The 21,275-nt window shown below is 40.2% G+C and overlaps 1 non-coding gene across 1 annotated transcript; it reads right to left on the reverse strand.

The window, feature by feature from the left end:
- Positions 1-1,337: 1,337 nt before the first annotated feature.
- On the reverse strand, positions 1,338-1,441 carry LOC148553552 (small nucleolar RNA R71). The gene has a single exon (XR_015892871.1). It is a non-coding gene; the product is annotated as a small nucleolar RNA R71 (small nucleolar RNA).
- Between the last annotated feature and the right edge of the window lie 19,834 nt (positions 1,442-21,275).

Consider the following 21,275-nt stretch of genomic DNA (forward strand, 5'->3'; position numbering starts at 1 on the left):
AATTACAAGGAATTGTAATTAGATCACTTAAGATTGCCAAGGAGATCAATGAGTGCATTGATTGAGGAAGAGATAAAAATGAAATTGATCCGGAGAATGCAACATCTCCTGAGCCCAATGAACTCCCCATTTCTGATCTTACCCATTCTCTTTAATTTCTGTCATTTACTTTTATGAGCAATTACCCCATTCCCATTTAAGCTTCTGCAATTTACTTTCCGTCATTTACATTCAGCTCTTTATTTATAGCATTTACTTTTCTGTTATTTACTTTCCCGCCATTTAATTTTCTGCAATTCTCAACCCAAATTCTGATTCGCTCAACTAGAACATTCCTCTAACTAAAGTTGCTTGATCAATCAATCCCTGTGGGATTCGAACTCACTCTATTGTGAGTTTTTACTTGACGACAAATTCGGTACATTTGCCGAAGGAAATTTGTTATGAGACAAGTTTTCCATGCATCAAGTTTATGGCGCCATTGCCGGGGATTGATTGTGCATCAACAATGATTAAATTGGAGGATAACTAGATTGAGCATTTTATTTTTGTTTGATTTAATTTTTTGTTTGAGTCATTTACTTTCTGTTTTAGTTAATTTCCTCCCTTCCCCCTACATCTTTCTTTGTTATTTACAATTCATTTCACTAACCCACTAACTGTTTGATATATTGCATCACTCACACTAACAGTCATTCTGACAGAAATACTTTCTGCATCTATTTTCCTTGCTTGTACTTGTTGGTTGTATGACAGGGAGAAGAAGCAGGGCTTCAACTTCCTTTGATTCTGAACTTGACAGGACCTTCCTTAGATTAAGGAGGGAAGCAAGAGGAAAGAGAGTAGTTGGTGTTGAGGAAGAGGAGGAATACTTTGAACCAAACATAGAAGAAAACATGGAGAAACATCATGAAGAAGAGGCTCACAACCATGGCGGAGGAGGTCGAGCAAATTATGCTGGGGAGGATCGAAGAGTTTTAGGCTCTTACATCAATCCAAACCCAGGAAACTGTGGAAGTAGCATTCAAAAGCCAACCATCCATGCCAACAATTTTGAACTAAAACCACAGCTCATCACCCTTGTTCAGAACAACTGTTCGTTCGGAGGAAGTGTCCAAGAAGACCCCAATCAACATCTAACCACCTTCCTGAGAATATGTGACACAGTGAAGTCTAATGGTGTTCATCCTGACGCCTATAGACTGCTCTTATTTCCATTCTCACTCAAGGATAAGGCAGCCAAGTGGCTGGAGTCTTTCCCAAAGGAGAGCTTGACAACTTGGGAAGATGTGGTGAACGAATTCTTAGCAAGATTTTACCCCCCTCAACGAATCAATAGGCTGAGATCTGAGGTCCAAACTTTCAGGCAACAAGATGGTGAGACTCTGTATGAAGCATGGGAGAGGTTTAAGGACCTGACAAGGAGGTGTCCACCTAACATGTTCAACGAATGGGTGCAGCTGCACATTTTCTATGAAGGGCTCTCTTATGAGTCAAAGAAGGCCGTAGACCATTCATCCGGAGGATCTTTGAACAAGAAGAAGACCATTGAGGAGGCCATAGATGTCATTGAAACTGTAGCAGAGAATGACTACTTCTATGCTTCTGAAAGAGGGAACACTAGAGTAGTGATGGAGCTAAACAATGTAGATGCTCTGCTGGCTCAGAACAAGCTCATCACCAAGCAGCTGGCTGACCTAACCAAGAAGATGGAGAGAAACCAAGTAGCAGCAATCACTACTTCATCAACAACCCAAGAAGGAGTGAATGAAGAAGCAGAGGGAAGTCAGGAGCAAGTCAACTACATTGGGAATTCACCTAGGCAAAACTATGATCCATACTCCAAGACCTACAACCCTGGATGAAGGAATCACCCAAACTTTGGGTGGGGAAATCAACAAGACCAAAGCCTTGATCAAAGACGCCCAAATCCCAACAATGCAAGCCACCAACATTTCACATCTAGACCATATCAACACCCCATAACAACACCTCTCCACATCCACATCAAAACCAAAATAACTTACCTCATCCTTCCACCTCTAATCTCGATCTACAATCATTTGATGACAGACTCTCAAGGATTGAGAACCTACTTGAAGGCATAGGCAAGGAGATTCAAGACAACAAGGTGTTCAAGGAGGAAGTGCGAGCCAGTTTCAAGAACCAGGGAGACACAATCAATAGGTTGGAATCTCAAGTGGGGTACCTCTCTGAGCAAATTCCCAAACCCACAGATGGATTCCCAAGTGACACAGAGAAGAATCCGAGAGGTGAAACAAAGAAAGTAAGATGGGAAGATTGCAAGATGGTCACTATAAGTGATAAGGAGACTGAGGACAAGCCAAGAAAGCTGTCAGAACAACCTAAAGATACCTCAGTAGAGAAGAAGGAAAAAGATTACCAAGAACCAGAAATCTCAAAACAGGAGCTGCTGAGACTCTATGCACCTTTTCCCCAACTACTCAATGGTTCTGTGGAGAAGAGAATATACTCAAGGTTTCTAGATTTTATTGCATCTCTGCATGTCAACATACCATTCATCAAGACTTTTCAAAACATGCCTGCATACATCAAGTATATGAAGGAGCTGCTTCCCAGGAAAAGCTCACTCAAAGGAGGCCAAACTATAGTGATGAACAAGGAGTGCAGTGCCCTCATTCAACCATAGTTGTCTACAAAAAGAAAAGATCCAGGGAGTTTTCATGTCCCCTGTGCCATAGGAGGAACAATGTTTGATAAAGGACTCTGCGAATTGGGAGCAAGCATCAACTTAATGCCATTATCCCTGGTGAAAAGGCTGAAGATCAATGAGATAAAGCCCAAAGATGTAGTCATCAGGCTGGCAGACAAAACTCAAAAACAAGCAATAGGATTGGTGGAAAATGTGTTAGTAAAGGTTGGGAAATACTTTCTTCCCACAGACTTTGTCATTCTGTACATGGAAGAGAGTCACACTCACCCAATCATATTAGGAAGACCATTCCTAGCTACAGCCAGAGCACTCATAGATGTGGAGCGAGGGGAGTTAATATTGAGGATCCATGATGAACAACTCAGCTTTAATGTCTTCAAACTCTCACAAGAATCAGACCAAGAGAACAAAGAACCAAGCAAAGATCATAATGAGATGCTGATAGAGGAAGCAAGCACTGAGGCACAACCAGCCCATCTGGGAAAGCCCTTGCTTGATGAACAAGGAAATAAGCAGTTGTCACAGCTCAAGGAAAAGTTGGAGGAACCTAAACCACCAGAGACATGTGAAGACAACAACAAAATTCCCTTAGAAGAAGAAGTCACAAAGAGCAAGGCAACATCAAAAGGGACAAAGAAGAAGGTACCAAGGGGGTGGAGGAACAAGAAGATCCCTACAGAGGACTTCTCTCCAGGGGATAAAGTGATCTCAGCTTACTTCCCAGATATCCCCCCTAATCTCCCCACTGTACCATCTCAGTTACCTAAGCTCTTCACTATCAACAGAGTTCTCTCCTTGGAACATGTAGAGATCATTGATACAACCAATGGATATAAGTCCACAGCAAAAGGGGAGGACTTTAAGCATTACCAACCACCCTGATGAGGGAGAAACGTCAAGCTAGTGACGCTAAAGAAGCGCTTCATGGGAGGCAACCCATGTTTTATATACTTTTAGAAAATAGTGAATAAGTCAATATTCATGAATCCTAACCCAAACTTGACAAACACTTGGTGAAATCCTTATATTGCAATATATAGTGAAGAAGAAGTTTGGTGTTCAAAGCATGCTAAGAAAGCATGAATGCAGCTGAGAGCATGCTAGTCTTGGAGCTTTGAACAGAACTTTTCATCACAGTGCTCCAAACTAAGTTTGGTGTCACCCCATGGTGCCACCAATGTGCATATAAGGATACACAGTTAGTTAGTTAGTTGGAGTTCATGAATAAACAAAATCTTTTCTTCTTTTTATTATTCTAGCCGTAAAGTTTAACTTGTTTTTTTATGATATTAATTCTTACTTTTCTTATTTGATCATTATAGGGAAAAGGAGAGGAACATTGAAGGAGATTGATTGGACAACTAAATAAGAAAGGTTTGGCCACTTCATGAAGAGGGACTACACACTTGTTCTCAAAAGGGAACACATTGGAAAATGTTGCCATGCAACATTGAAAAAAAGAGACCCTTGAAGACCGAACCAATAACTCTCATAAAGTGATGATCCTTGTCCCTTCTCCATGCATAACCCCAACCGTCCATCGAAGCAATCACTCCATCCATTGCACTCAACCCTAAACAACTGAAAGTCTCCACACCCTTGCCAACTTCACACATTAACCCTCATTCATGGCATCTTCGAGCTCTAAAAGAAGGAAGGGAAAGGAACTTATGGAGCAACACCCGTATGATAAAAAGATATTTAGAAGCTTGAACCATGCATTGCAATACGGGTGGATGGTGGATAAGGAGATCATTTATGAGCTGGGATTTCAAGTTAGGAAAATTGAGTGTCCCGAAATCACAAAGAAGGTAGAAAAGAGAAGATGGGAGCTCCTCACTGATCCGGTCATTAAGGTGAATACAAATCTTATAAGAGAGTTTTATGCAAATGCGGTCCGATATGATAAGGCAGATGAGTCATATACAAGCTTTGTGAGAGGAAAGATTGTGGATTTTGGTCCCATGAGTGTCATGAGGGCATTAAAACTGCGGTCCATACCGTTTGAAGAAGAAAGTTATCATTCAAGAATGGACAACAACCCTAATCATGACCAGATTGTGCAAGACATTTGTGTACCAGGAGCTGACTGGGAAAGATATGCAGATAGGAGACCAAGGTTCATCAAGAGAGCAGATCTTACCCTGGAAGCAAAAGGGTGGTTCGAAATTGTAAGAAGGTCCATCCTCCCAGCAGCGAACAACTCGGAGGTGAATCTCAAGAGAGCCACACTGGTGCACTGTATACTCAAAGGAGGAGAGATCAAGGTTCATGAACTCATAGCAAAAGGCATTAGAAAAATGGCAGAGAAAAGTGACTCAAGGGGAACGTTAGGTTACCCCAGCACTATTTACCGACTGTGCAAGAAAGCTGGGGTGGTGTTTGAAGATGATGACCCCGTGTGGATTAAAAAGGGCATTCCAATAACCGTTCGACGAATGCATGCTACCGCATCCCACCTGCCTCAACGGAAGCAAAGGAAGAGGCCGGCCCCTTAAGTATGAGAAGGACAAGTCGTAGAGGGGCAAGCACCAGCCACCTTGGATATGCACCAATTGCAGGAAGCCATTGATGTGCTATCTCGACAATATGTGGAAAGCCAAGGAGCACAGAGAGAGCTTCAACTACAGATGATGGGGCAGCAAGAGGAGTCACTCTCAAGATGGATGACTCAACAAGGGAAGTGGCAAAAGCAAATGATGGATCAGCAACTCAGTCAAGGACAACAATGGAGTGAAACATTCCACAGGATGGAACAAAGGCAAAATGAGCAACAAGAATCCATCCAGAAGCTAATCAACATCCAAGCACATCAAGGTGCACATATACATGAGATGCATCGAAGATAAATAGAACAGGCAGAACTATTGGACGAGCAAAGGGCATTCGCAGAAGGAGTTTACCTGAGCGAGACTGGGCATCATATAAATACTCAAGCCAGGCTCGGTTACTTGGTAGGACAGCTGCCTATATTGCATCCAGGAATCACAAGGTATGAAGAAATGAGGGATGAATTAGCACGGGTAGAAAGAAAAAAGGTGGAAGAGAGTCATGAATCAGTGAGGAAGGCACTTGAGGATTGGAAGCAAGCAAGATTGGCACGGATGCGAGGGAATGCAAGAGGACACAAAGAAGACAAACAAGGAGGAAAGCATGGGCATCCACAAGAGTAAAAGGTGGTGGAGTTCCTTCTTTGGTCCATCTTTCTCTATGCTTTAAATAAGGAAGATCTTGTATGAAATAGAACTTACTTCCATGTTAGTTTGAATTATTTTTATTTTGTCTTTTAAGTTTTTGGTTGAAGAGGTCTATGATTGCTAGTCTTTATGTCACTGCATCCTTACTTTGCTTACTTGTATGCTTGTCCCTTTGAATCAAATGAAAAAGAGAATGAGTGTTTCAAAAGACCAGAGAGGAGTTCATACTATGGAGATCTTTATTGCATGATTCTTTTCTTGCTTGGGAACAAGCAAGGTTTAAGTTTGGTGTTGTGATGACATGTTATCATGTCATGTTTTTCTATGCTCTTTCATACAAGAAATTGATGATTTGTGCTTAACTATTGAATGCTTTGGTGCTTAAATGGTATATTTCTTTGATTTTTTTATTTGATAAACTTTGTAGGAAATAAGAAGAAAAAGAAGCAAAGAAGCACAAAATAAGCTAAAAAGGAGAAAAAAGAGTTTTGGGGCTGGTGCACGAAATCACAATCATACTTATGCAATTCCGCACAACTAACCAGCAAGTGCACTGGGTCGTCCAAGTAATACCTTACGTGAGTAAGGGTCGATCCCACGGAGATTGTCGGCTTGAAGCAAGCTATGGTTATCTTTTAACTCTTAGTCAGGATATCAATAATTCTTAGATTTAATTGTAAAAAGTAAAAGAACATGAAATAAATACTTGTTATGCAGTAATGGAGAACAGGTTGAGGTTTTGGAGATGCTCTGTCTTCTGAATTTCAGCTTTCCTACTGTCTTTTTCTTTATGCACGCAAAGTTCCTTCTATGGCAAGCTGTATGTTGGTAGATCACCGTTGTCAATGGCTACCATCCGTCCTCTCAGTAAAAATGGTCCAAATGTGTTGTCACCGCACGGCTAATCATCTGTCGATTCTCACTCATGCTGGAATAGGATCCTTTGATCCTTTTGCGTCTGTCACTACGCCCAGCACTTGTGAGTTTGAAGCTCGTCACAGTCATCCTATCCCAGATCCTACTCAGAATACCACAGACAAGGTTTAGACGTTTCGGACCTCAAGAATGCTGCCAATCGATTCTAGCTTATACCACGAAGACTCTGATCTGAACCAGGGGGCTAAGAGACAAGAACTCAGTCTAAGGTAGAACGGAGGTGGTTGTCAGGCACGCATTCATAGGTTGAGAATGGTGATGAGTGTCACAGATCATCACATTCATCAAGTTAAAGTACGAGTGAATATCTTAGAATGGAAGCAAGCTTGATTGAATGGAAAATAGTAGTAATTGCATTAATTCATCAAAACATAGCAGAGCTCCTCACCCCCAACCATGGGGTTTAGAGACTCATGCCATAGAAGATACAATATGAAACGTGTAGAGTGTCATGAGGTACAAGATGAATCACTAAAAGTAGTTTTTATAATAAACTAGTGACCTAGGGTTACAAAAAATGAGTAAGCTAGAATAGTTAGCGTAAAAATCTACTTCCGGGGCCCACTTTGTAACGACCCAATTTTCAGTACGCCTAGGACATACCAAAAAGTGAGTGCTACCAATTTGTCATCCTAATTATTATCTATTATTTATTATTGAGCCTGATTCATTGTTAAAAGCGTAGTTAGTTAGCGAGGTACTTTTTTTTTTTGAAAACGTTTGAATTAATAAACAGAATCATTTATAATCAATTCACAAATAATAACAGGTAAAACAGTTATAAACAACCACACATAAATACATCACAAGTAGTTAGCAGCGTTCGGTGATTCAGCCTTTATTAGAAAATAGACTATTAGTTAGAACACCCTAGATATAGCTAAATAATATCTATATACATATATATACATACAACATCCCAGGTCCTAACCTTTTCAAGAGGTCCCTAAGCTGGCACCTAGGCTAGCCTAGACTCTATACTCACCTAGTCCCTCTAAACTACTAAAGCGAGGGAAAGTACGTTCTAAGTCTTCACAACTCAAGTCGGGTGGAACGTCATCAAAAGATAGAACATCATCTGCTACTCCTCTGCACGATCAGACTTTTCCACAGGACGTCTCTCTGGTACCTCATGAAGTATCCACAAAATAGGAATCTCGTACACAGTATTTAGGTTAAAGTGCGCATACGAAGGGGTGCAGACGTTGGCTGGTCTCACAGTATTTACATATAATCAGAGAACGATATTTGTAACGACCCAACTTCCAATACGTCATGATCGTACCAAAAGTAAGGCGTTACTGACCTGTTTTCCTTATTAACTATTTACTATTTACTATTAAGCCTTTACTATTTAATATTTTATTATTTTTTATTATTTTATCATTAAAGTTTCGAAAATTAACTTACTTTTACTTTTAACCTTTAAAATTCACTTTTTACCACCCGTAACTTTTAATATTTCTACTTTTACCACCCTAACTTTCAGAAATTACTAAATAACCCCCCAAACACTAAATTAATTACTTCCTTGCCCTTTTATGAATCAAAAAGGTCTTCTCCATTGTTCTTCATCACAGTCAAAGTGTTCTTCATGTTCTTCATAAATTCTTCAGATTCCTTCTCTGTTTTTACACGTTTTTCAGTCTTTTCAGCAACCGATTTTTACTATAATTCATAATAAATTAGCAGCCACTAAAACCCCATCTTTTCTACATGATTTCAACACAAATTGAACCTCAATTTAAGCTTAGGGTTTCGTTTTTCCAGCTGCCCCAAGAACATGAACTTTAAAGCTTGAACTTCATCAAATTTCATCAAAATTTCACCAAATTTTCACCAAGAATCAATCATATAAGCAACCAATTTTTAGCACAGCCAATTTATACAACATTTACACAACTAAAACACAAATAATCAAGATTAATTTCGTGACACGCTACCTGGATTTGCTGCTCCTAATTCGGTTAGCCTTTCAGGTGCTCCTTAAGCACTTTTTCCTCCTAAATCACATCAAGAACAACTTTAAATCCAAAAACTCTCAACTTACCAAATCTCACTCAGTATGTTAGGAAGAGATATCTCACCTTAGACTTGCTGTAAATTCACATTTCTTGGCCCTCAAGTCAAGTTAAGCATGATTCCTAAGGAAGAACATCAAGAAAACACATATTTTGCATGGTTTTCCTAGAAAACCGAATTGAAATGGGAGGGAGACAGCCATCTCACCTTATTTCCATCCTTGATAAGTTACATGGTTATGTAGAGGAAGAAGAGAGGATCATTTTGGTGAAATCGGAGTTTTGATTTGACTTTTAGTTCAGAAGAAATCAAGCTTTGAAGATTAAGTGTTCATGAAAGTTTCTCTCTTTTCTCTCTTGTTATTTTCGGCCAAAATGATGAAATGAGACAGCCTTGGAGGTATTGGGGGTGTAAGGTGAGTTATGATTGGTTGGCTTGGAGGTGGATTAAAATAATATTAAAATATCTCTGGTGTACAACTACTAAAACTAGGTGTATCGGAACACTCGTAAAAACATCTCTAAAAATTATTTTCTGAGCTACTAGCATAAATGACACTAGTAACATATTTATTATGAGAATAGTATATGTATAATGAGGCCTTAGCATTGCTAAATTCATCAGAGAGTGTTGGTGCTAAGCTGCACCAGTAAACCGTAAATCCGGTTAAACCGATTTTCTGTTTTTAACTAAAACTGACCAGGTAACCTTATAATATTATTCAAGAAGCTTCTAATACTAATATAATGATAATATCATCCTATTATCTCTCTTCTCTCATAAATCGAGTCCGGTTCATCAAACTGAGACTATTTACAAAAAACCAAATCAAAACTTCTAACCGATACGGCTCAAAAACCAGGTTCTTTGTGACCGCGTTATCGAGCTTGTTTCGGAAAAGGTTCTAACTTAAAGATGACATAATGACAATGAGGATTGAGATACTTGATGATATATCAAAGGTTTTCCCCTTACTGATCTTCCAGAGAAATCCGTACTTTCAGAAAAGATTTCGCGTTCTCGAAAACCGGGGTTGTTACATTCTACCCTCCTAAAAGAAAATTTTGCCCTCAAAATTTCAGTTAACTGAGAATAGATGCGAGTAATCAGCTTTCATCTTATCTTCCAGTTCCCAAGTGTGCTCTTCTTCTCCTCTTTGTCCCTAAGCTACTTTGACTAAGCGAACAGTCTTGCCTCTCAGTTGCTTATCACTTCTTTCTACGATCTGAACTGGTGATGCTTGATATGTCAAATCGTTTTGTAACTGTACTGTCTCTGGTTGTAAAATGTGACTCTCGTCGGGAATATATTTCTTAAGTTGCGAGACATGAAAAACATCATGAAGGTTTGATAAATAAAGAGGAAGGGCTACTTGATAAGCTACTAGACCGACTCTTTTAAGTATTTGGAAAGGTCCTATGTATCGAGGGTTAAGCTTCTTAGTCTTAAGGGCTCTACCTATCCTAGTAGTCGGGGTTACTTTAAGAAAAACATGCTCTCCCTCACTAAACTCTAAGGGTCTACGTCTATTATCGGCATAACTCTTTTGACGGCTCTGTGCGGTCTGGATCTTCTGGCGAATCCCCTTTATCTTCTCAGTAGTTTCTTGCACTAAGTGTGGACCTAAGACACTAGCTTCTCTGTCATCATTCCAACACAATGGTGTCTGACATCTCCTTCCATAGAGAGCTTCATATGGTGCCATCCCGATACTTTGTTGGTAACTGTTGTTGTAGACGAACTCGACCAATGGCAAATACCTATCCCAACTGCCCTGGTTATCCATCACACAAGATCTTAACATGTCTTCCAATGTCTGGATTGTTCGCTCTGATTGTCCGTCTATCTGAGGATGGTATGCTGTACTCATATGCAATTCTATTCCTAAAGCTTTCTGGAAAGCTCCCCAGAATCTGGAAGTAAACCTCGGATCTCGATCTGAAATAATTGATGAAGGTATCCCGTGCAATTGTACGATTTCTTGAATATATAGCCGTGCTAGCCTTTCTAAAGTATAGTCAACTCGAATCGGGAGAAAAAGTGTTGATTCTGTTAACCTGTCCACAATCACCCAAATAGCATCGTGTCCTGTTGAGGTCCTTGGCAATCCCGTGACAAAATCCATAGTGATCTGCTCCTATTTCCATTATGGTATTTCCAAGAGTTGCAGGGTTCCTGACGTTTCTGGTGTTCCACCTTCACCTTCTGGCAGGTTAAACATTTTGAGACATAATCAGCTACCTCTTTCTTCAAGCCCGGCTACCAGAACATTTGTTTCAAATCCTTGATACATTTTTTTTACTCCAGGATGCATAGAAAATATACTTTGATGAGCTTCTGCAAGAATCCTTTGCCGCAAATCTCCAGAGCTAGGCACACAAATTCTGTTCTTATATCTCCAGAGGCTGCTATGATCTAGTCTTACAGCTTTTGGTTCCTCTACTTTCATCCGTCTCAGCATCGTCATCATTTCTGAATCCTGTGCTTGTGCTTGCTGAATCCTAATCTTAAAATCTGGTGTTATATGCAATTGGGCCAAACGGACTCCACTTGACGTCTCAGTCATAGCCAACTTAAGGTCCTCAAATTCCACGAGTAACTTTTCTTCCTTTATCATCATCCAAGAGATATTCAAATTCTTCCTGCTCAAAGCGTCTGCCACCATGTTCGCTTTTCCTGGGTGATAACTTAACTTAAAATCATAGTCCTTCAAGAACTCCATCCACCTTCGCTGTCGCATATTAAGATCCTTCTGGTCAAAGATATACTTTAAACTTTTGTGGTCAGAGAAAACTTCTAGTTGAGCGCCATACAAATAGTGTCTCCAGATCTTCAGAGCAAACACTACTGCAGCCAACTCCAAGTCATGCGTCAGATAATTTCGTTCATGAGGTCTCAGCTGCCGGGAAGCATAAGCTACCACGTTTTTGTCTTGGATCAGCACACATCCAAGTCCTTTATGAGAGGCGTCACAGTATACTTCAAAAGGTTTCTGCGGGTCGGGTAGTACTAATACAGGTGCAGTTGTTAACTTCTCCTTAAGCATCTTGAAACTTCTATCACACTCAGCCGTCCAAACGAACGGAACTTCCTTTCGTGTAAGGTAAGTCAGAGGTAAGGCTATCTGTGAAAACCCTTTAATAAACCTCCGGTAATATCCAGCAAGTCCGAGAAAACTCCGAACTTCTGTAACGGTCATAGGTGGTTCCCATTGCACTACTGCTTCAATTTTTGAAGGATCTACTACAATTCCTCCTTGTGATATAACATGTCCCAAAAATGCCACCTTCTCTGTCCAGAACTCGCACTTTGATAGTTTAGCATATAACTTCCGAGTCTTTGGTATCTACAATACAGTCCTTAGATGCTCTTCATGCTCTCTTTCTGTCTTCGAATAGATGAGAATATCGTCTATGAAGACTACTATGAACTAATCAAGGTAAGGACGGAAAATACAATTCATGTAATCCATGAAAATCGCAGGAGCATTAGTTAGTCCAAACGACATAACTGTATACTCATAGTGACCATATCGAGTTCTAAATGCAGTCTTCGGTATATCTGACTCTTTCACTCAAATCTAGTGATAGCCCGATCGCAAATCAATCTTCGAAAACACAGTTGCACCTTTTAACTGATCCATCAAATCATCTATTCGTGGAAGTGGGTACTTGTTCTTGATAGTGACTTTATTTAACTGTCGGTAATCTACACAAAGTCACATTCCACCATCCTTCTTCTTTACTAGCTACACCGGAGCTCCCCAAGGTGATGCGCTGAGACGAATAAATTTTTTTTTCCAAGTAGCTCATCTAACTGCTTCTTCAACTCTGCAAGTTCCAGTGGTGACATCCGGTACAGTGCTATGAAAATCGGTCCGGTTCCAGGTACAAGTTCAATGCTAAATTCTATCTCTCGCTGAGGAGGAAACTCAGGTATGTCATCCGGGAAAATATCAGGAAATTCCTTCACCACTTGGATTCGTTCTAAGCTTAGTTCACTATCATTCGAGCTAGCCGCTAACAGAACGTACCCCTCACAATCACTCCTGTCTAATGCAACTCTTACAGAATTCCGATATAAAGTATGAGACAGAAATGGTTTAATATCTAAACTATCAGATGAAATAATAGCAGTTCTTTCATAGCAATCAAGGAAAACATGATACTTAGATAACCAATCTAACCCTAGAATAACTTCTAAACCACATAGAGGCAAACAGATTAGATCATGTATAAAAGTTCTATTACTAATAGTGAATGGTACTTGCAGGCACACTAAACTAGTCAAAGCATTTTAGGATGCAGGTGTATGGACAATCAGATCAAAGTTCAACTCAGAGAAATCTAGTCCCAACTCACGAGCAACAGTTAAAGAAACAAAGGAATGCAATGCACCCGAGTCATACAGTACAATTAGAAATCGATCTTTGACAATACACTTACCTTGGATCAGGGCGTCTGATTGCATAGCATCATCAGCAGTCATGGCAAACACTCGACCTTATTGCTGGGTTCGCACTAGATTCCGAAAAAACTTTCTTGGGTACATCCTAGCTGTGTGTCCAGATTCTTCACAAGTAAAATAAGCGTTCATTCCTTACAGCATCTAAATATAACATAACCATAACCATGGAGATCATAACAGCTATGAGGATAGCTGTGCCTCGCATCGATTCATCATTCGGAACTCAATTAAACTATGTCTATTCGCAGTCATTAAGGTCCTATCCGCACCAAACAATCAACATTAAGGTGATCAGTCTTAATATTTCAAGTAAGGCATGAACATTCCCAAAATGAGCACTCATAGACATTCATGCCAAATGTATCTTAAAGATACCCTAACAGCATGAGACACACAAGCAGAGTATGCAATGAAGCATAGTCAGTCCACTCCCCAGGCTCTACTGGGAACGAATTGCTCTGATACCAAATTGTAACGACCCAATTTTCAGTACGCCTAGGACATACCAAAAACTGAGTGCTACCAATTTGTCATCCTAATTATTATCTATTATTTATTATTGAGCCTGATTCATTGTTAAAAACGTAGTTAGTTAGTGAGGTACTTTTTTTTTTTGAAAATGTTTGAATTAATAAACAGAATCATTTATAATCAATTCACAAATAATAACAGGTAAAACAATTATAAACAACCACACATAAATACATCACAAGTAGTTAGCAGCGTTCGGTGATTCAGCCTTTATTAGAAGATAGACTATTAGTTAGAACACCCTAGATATAGCTAAATAATATCTATATACATATATATACATACAACATCCCAGGTCCTAACCTGTTCAAGAGGTCCCTAAGATGGCACCTAGGCTAGCCTAGACTCTATACTCACCTAGTCCCTCTAAACTACTAAAGCGAGGGAAAGTACGTTCTAAGTCTTCACAACTCAAGTCAGGTGGAACGTCATCAAAAGATAGAACATCATCTGCTACTCCTCTGCACGATCAGACTTTTCCACAGGACGTCTCTCTGGTACCTCATGAAGTATCCACAAAATCGGAATCTCGTACACAGGATTTAGGTTAAAGTGCGCATACGAAGGGGTGCAGACGTTGGCTGGTCTCACAGTATTTACATATAATCAGAGAACGATATTTGTAACGACCCAACTTCCAATACGTCATGATCGTACCAAAAGTAAGGCGTTACTGACCTGTTTTCCTTATTAACTATTTACTATTAAGCCTTTAGTTTGATATCGCGATTCAATTTTAGTAAAAATACCAGAAATTTTTGTTTTTGTTGATTAAAATCATATAGCAAACATCACCAAGTAATAATAATCACATAATTATTAATAATAGTAATATTATACAAAATAATTTAAATAGAATTCAGGTACAACTCCTATCCCTCTGCATAAAATAAAAACTAAAGCTTCAACGGCGAGGGAATTCTATGAAAGAAACTTAAGTCATAAACTTAACTCGTAAACAAGTTCTATAATTGCCCGCAGCTCCAAACAGAGTCTTCGAACCTGTGTCATTGAAAGGGTGGAAGATTTTGGGGTGAGAACAAACCACACGTTCTCAGTAGGGAATGGGAATGCCGTAAAAGTAAAGAAATAAAATGCAAATAATTAACATACTCAAGAAAACTATATTTCATCCTAAATCCAAAGCCTTTTTAAAAGTTTTTCCTAGACAGTATGAATGATCAAACTGTTCCAAGTATAGGTTCATTAAGTCTGCTGAACTAGTTTAGCTTTTCATACTTTTCTAAACCAAAAATATAAACCAAACACAGTCTTCAGTCCATCTCGTAATTAACCACGGCCCTAGGCCCAAGCAACTTAATCAACAACCAAATCATTACAATCCAACCAATTTTCACTCACAAACACAAGTAAGAAGGTTCAAACACAACCAAGCAGTTATATCAAGTAAAGCAATTAGCAATTAAACATAACTATTCACATAGGCAAACCAATTATAATATGAACACCCAAACAATGTCATATAAATGCATATGATGCATGCCTGTCCTACTGGCCATGAGCTCATGCGTCGGTTATGTTGCCAGACCCGACTCGGATAAGCGGGATTCAACCACCATCCTTATCCGTAGGTTCCACAAGCAAGCAGGACTAAACCACCATCCTTGCCCGGAACACGCAAGCGGGATTTAAACCACCGTCCTTGCCAAATAATTTATCAATATGTGAGCGGGACAAAACCACCATCCTTACTGCAGGCGGGACAAAACCACCATCCCTGCATAACAGTTTACGCACTGAGCAAGCGGGACTATACCACCATCCTTGCCAGGCCTCATCATATTCTCAATAACTTCCCGGTGCACGAAATTGTGATGTCCAGGCTCAAACTATTCCTGGCACATGAGCAACTTGGTACGCGTAATCGTGATTACACATTCATAAATTGTCACAACTTCGATACAACTAACCAGCACGTGCACTGGGTCGTCCAAGTAATACCTTACGTGAGTAAGGGTCGAATCCCACGGAGATTGTTGGTATGAAGCAAGCTATGGTCACCTTGCAAATCTCAGTCAGGCGAATATAAAACAGTTATGTGGTTTTCGAATATTAATTAATAAGATAGGGATAGAAATACTTATGTAAATCATTGGTAGGAATTTCAGATAAGCGAATGGAGATGCTTTTCGTTCCTCTGAACCTCTGCTTTCCTGCTATCTTCATCCAATCAGTCTTACTCCTTTCCATGGCTGGCTTTATGTGATACATCACCACTGTCAATGGCTACTTTCGGTCATCTCTCGGGAAAATGATCCAATGCCCTGTCACGGCACGGCTAATCGTCTGGAGGCATCACCCTTGTCAATGGCTTCATCTTATCCTCTCAGTGAATAATATGCTCACGCACCCTGTCACGGCACGGCTATTCATCTGTCGGTTCTCGATCATGCTGGAATAGGATTTACTATCCTTTTGCGTCTGTCACTAACGCCCTGCAATCGCGAGTTAGGAGCTCGTCACAGTCATTCAATCATTGAATCCTACTCGGAATACCACAGACAAGGTTTAGACCTTCCGGATTCTCTTGAATGCTGCCATCATTCTAGCTTACGCCACGAAGATTCTGGTTAGGAGATCTAAGAGATATTCATTCTAGCTTAATTCATGTAGAACGGAAGTGTTTGTCAGGCACGCGTTCATAAGGGATAAGGATGATGAGCGTCACACATAAGCATCACCTTCATCACGTTCTTGGGTGCGAATGGATATCTTAGAAGCGAAATAAGAAGAATTGAATAGAAAACAGTAGTACTTTGCATTAATCTTTGAGGAACAGCAGAGCTCCACACCTTAATCTATGGCGTGTAGAAACTCTACCGTTGAAAATACATAAGTGAAGGTCCAGGCATGGCCGAGAGGCCAGCCCCTCTGATCTAAGAACCAGGCGTCCAAAGATGTCAAAATACAATAGTAAGAGGTCCTATTTATAATAAACTAGCTACTAGGGTTTACATGAGTAAGTATTTGATGTATAAATCCACTTCCGGGGCCCACTTGGTGTGTGTTTGGGCTGAGCTTAAGTGTTGCACGTGCAGAGGCCATTTGTGGAGTTGAACGCCAGTTTTTGTGCCAGTTTGGGCGTTCAACTCTGGTTTTGGATCCTTTTCTGGCGCTGGACGCCAGATTTGGGTAGAAAACTGGCGTTGAACGCCAGTTTACGTCGTCAATTCGTGGCCAAAGTATGGACTATTATATATTTCTGGAAAGCCCTGGATGTCTACTTTCCAACGCAATTGGAAGCGCGCCATTTCGAGTTCTGTAGCTCCAGAAAATCCACTTTGAGTGCAGGGAGGTCAGAATCCAACAGCATCAGCAGTCCTTTTTCAACCTCTGAATCTGATTTCTGCTCAAGTCCCTCAATTTCAGCCAGAAAATACCTGAAATCACAGAAAAACACACAAACTCATAGTAAAGTCTAGAAATGTGAATTTAACACAAAATCTATTAAAAACATCCCTAAAAGTAACTAGATCCTACTAAAAACATACTAAAAACAATGTCAAAAAGCGTATAAATTATCCGCTCATCACAACACCAAACTTAAATTGTTGCTTGTCCCCAAGCAACTGAAAATCAAAATAGGATAAAAAGAATAGAATATACTATAAATTCCAAACCATCAATGAAACAGAGCTTCAATCATATGAGCGGGACTTATAGCTTTTTGCCTCTTGAATAGTTTTGGCATCTCACTTTATCCATTGAGGTTCAGAATGATTGGCATCTATAGGAACTTCAGATTTCGAATAGTGTTATTGATTCTCCTAGTTCAGTATGATGATTCTTGAACACAGCTTCTTTATGAGTCTTGGCCGTGGCCCTAAGCACTTTGTTTTCCAGTATTACCACCGGATACATAAATGCCACAGACACATAATTGGGTGAACCTTTTCAGATTGTGACTCAGCTTTGCTAAAGTCCCCAATTAGAGGTGTCCAGGGTTCTTAAGCACACTCTTTTTTTGCTTTGGACCTTGACTTTAACCGCTCAGTCTCAAGTTTTCACTTGACACCTACACGCCACAAGCACATGGTTAGGGACAGCTTGGTTTAGCCGCTTAGACCAGGATTTTATTCCTTTAGGCCCTCCTATCCACTGATGCTCAAAGCCTTGGGATCCTTTTTATTTGCCCTTGCCTTTTGGTTTTAAGGGTTATTGGCTTTTTGCTCTTGCCTCTTGGTTTTAAGATCTTTGGCTTTTTCTGCTTGCTTTTTCTTTTTCTTTCTATTTTTTTTTCGCCTATTTTTTTTTCTGCAAGCTTTGTTCTTTGCTGCTTTTTCTTGCTTCAAGAATCATTTTTATGATTTTTCAGATTATCAAATAACATGTCTCCTAGTCATCATTCTTTCAAGAGCCAACATATTTAACATTCTTAAACAACAACTTCAAAAGACATATGCACTGTTCAAGCATACATTCAGAAAACAAGAAGCATTGTCACCACATCAATATAATTAAGCTAAGTTCAAGGATAAATTCAAAACTTCATGTACTTCTTGTTCCTTTGAATTAAAACATTTTTCATTTAAGAGAGGTGATGGAGTCATAGGACATTTATAACTTTAAGACATAGTTGCTACTACTAATGATCATGTAATGAAGACACAAACATAGATAAGCACATAATATAGAAAACGAAAAACAGAAGAAATAAGAACAAGGAATGAATCCACCTTAGTGATGGAGGCGTTTCCTTCTTGAGGAACCAATGATGTCCTTAAGCTCTTCTATGTCTCTTCCTTGTCTTTGTTGCTCCTCCTTCATTTCTTTTAGATCTTCTCTGATTTCATGAAGGATGATGGAGTGCTCTTGATGTTCCACCCTTAGTTGCTTCCAATAATTGTGTGGAAGAAAATGTATCCCCTGAGGTATCTCAGGGATCTCTTGATTTGCAGTCAAATGTTCTACCACTGAGCTATAGACCCTTGATGGAAGCTTTTGTCTTCCCTTTCCTCTTTCTAGAGGTTTCTCTGGCCTTAGGTGCCATCAATGGTTATGGAAAAAACAAAAAAGCTATGCTTTTACCACACCAAACTTAGAATGTTGCTCGCCCTCGAGCAAAAGAAGAAAGAATAGAAGAATAAGAAGAAGATATGGAGGAGATAGATGAGAGTGTGTATTCGGCCATATGGGTGGGATTGGGTGGGAGAGAGATGTTGAATTTTGAACGTAGTGGGTGTATGGATGTGAGTGGTAAATGGAAAGTAGAAGGGATGATCATGAATGGGAAGAGAGATGATGAGGTAGGTGGGGATACTGTGGGGTCCACAGATCCTGAGGTGTCAAGGCATTTACATCCCTGCACCAATTTAGGCATGTAAAATGCCCTTGCACACAACTCTGGGCGTTCAGCGCCAGGTTGGTGCCCATTTTGGGCGTTCAACGCCCCTTTGCTGCCATTTCTGGCGTTAAACGCCAGAACCATGCTTGTTCTGGGCGTTCAGCGCCAGGATGCTCCCATTCTGGGCGTTCAGCGCCAGAACTATGCTCTGTTCTGGCGTTTGAACGCCAGACAGATGCTCCTCCAGGGTGTGATTTTTCTTCTGCTGTTTTTGATTCCGTTTTCAATTTTTATATTTATTTTGTGACTCCTCATGATCATGAACCTATAAAGACACATAACTAATAAAAATATAGTTTGATAAATAAACATTGGGTTGCCTCCCAACAAGCGCTTCTTTAATGTCAATAGCTTGAAAGTGGGCTCTCATGGAGCCTCACAGATGTGCAGAGCTTTGTTGAGACTCTCCAACACCAAACTTAGAGTTTGGATATGGGAGTTCAACACCAAACTTAGAGTTTGGTTGTGGCCTCCCAACACCAAACTTGGAGTTTGACTGTGGGGGCTCTGGTTGACTCTGCTTGGAGAGAAGCTTTTTCTGCTTCCTCTCCATGGTTGCAGAGGGAGATCCTTGAGTTTGAAACACAAGGGAGTTCTCATTCCATTGAAGGAATATTTCACCTCTGTCAACATCAATCACAGCTCTTGCTGTGGCCAGGAAAGGTCTTCCTAGGATGATGGATTCATCCTCTTCCTTTCCAGTATCCAGGACTATGAAATCAGCAGGGATGTAAAGGCCTTCAACCTTTACTAACACGTCCTCTACTTGTCCAAAAGCCTGTTTTCTTGAGCTGTCTGCCATCTCTAATGAGATTTTAGCAGCTTGCACCCCATAGATTCCCAATTTCTCTATTACAGAGAGGGGCATGAGGTTTATTCCTGAACCAAGGTCACACAGAGCCTTAAAGATCATGGTGCCTATGGTACAGCGTATTATGAACTTTCCAGGATCCTGTCTCTTCTGAGGCAATGTCAGTTGATCCAGATCATTTAGTTCATTGATGAACAAGGGAGGTTCAACTTCCCAAGCATCAATGCCAAATAATTTGGCATTCAGCTTCATGATTGCACCAAGAAACTTGGCAGTTTGCTCTTCAGTGACATCCTCATTCTCTTCAGAAGAGGGATACTCATCAGAGCTCATGAAGGGCATAAGGAGGTTCAATGGGATCTCTATGGTCTCTAGATGAGCCTCAGAGTCCTTTGGTTCCTCAGAGGGAAGCTCCTTATTGACCACTGGACGTCCCAGGAGGTCTTCCTCCTTGGGATTCACGTCCTCTCCTTTCCTCACAGGTTCGGCCATGGCACTTATGTCAATGGCCTTGCACTCTCCTTTTGGATTCTCTTCTGTATTGCTTGGGAGAGTACTAGGAGGGATTTCAGTGATCCTTTTACTCAGTTGGCCCACTTGTGCTTCCAGATTTCTAATGGAAGACCTTGTTTTATTCATGAAACTTATAGTGGCCTTAGATAGATCAGAGACTAGATTTGCTAAATTAGAAACATTTTGTTCAGAGTTCTCTGTCTGTTGCTGAGTTGATGATGGAAAAGGCTTGCTATTGCTAAACCTGTTTCTTCCACCATTATTAAAGCCTTGCTGGGGCTTTTGATCCTTCCATGAGAAATTTGGATGATTTCTCCATGTTGAGTTATAGGTGTTTCCATAAGGTTCACCTAAGTAATTCACCTCTGCTATTGCAGGGTTCTCAGGATCATAAGCTTCTTCTTCAGAAGATGCCTCTTGAGTACTGTTGGATGCAGCTTGCATTCCATGCAGACTCTGAGAAATCATATTGACTTGCTGAGTCAATATTTTATTCTGAGCCAATATGGCATTCAGAGTATCAACCTCAAGAACTCCCTTCTTCATAGGCGTCCCATTACTCACAGGATTCCTTTCAGAAGTGTACATGAACTGGTTATTAGCAACCATGTCAATGAGTTCTTGAGCTTCTGCAGGCGTTTTCTTTAGGTGAATGGATCCACCTGCAGAAGTATCCAATGACATCTTTGATAACTCAGATAAACCATCATAGAATATATCCAGGATGGTCCATTCTGA

The sequence above is a fragment of the Arachis ipaensis genome, chromosome B7 (assembly GCF_059453495.1).
Source record: "Arachis ipaensis isolate K30076 ecotype BB chromosome B7, ASM5945349v1, whole genome shotgun sequence".
NCBI classification, from domain to species: Eukaryota; Viridiplantae; Streptophyta; class Magnoliopsida; order Fabales; family Fabaceae; genus Arachis; species Arachis ipaensis.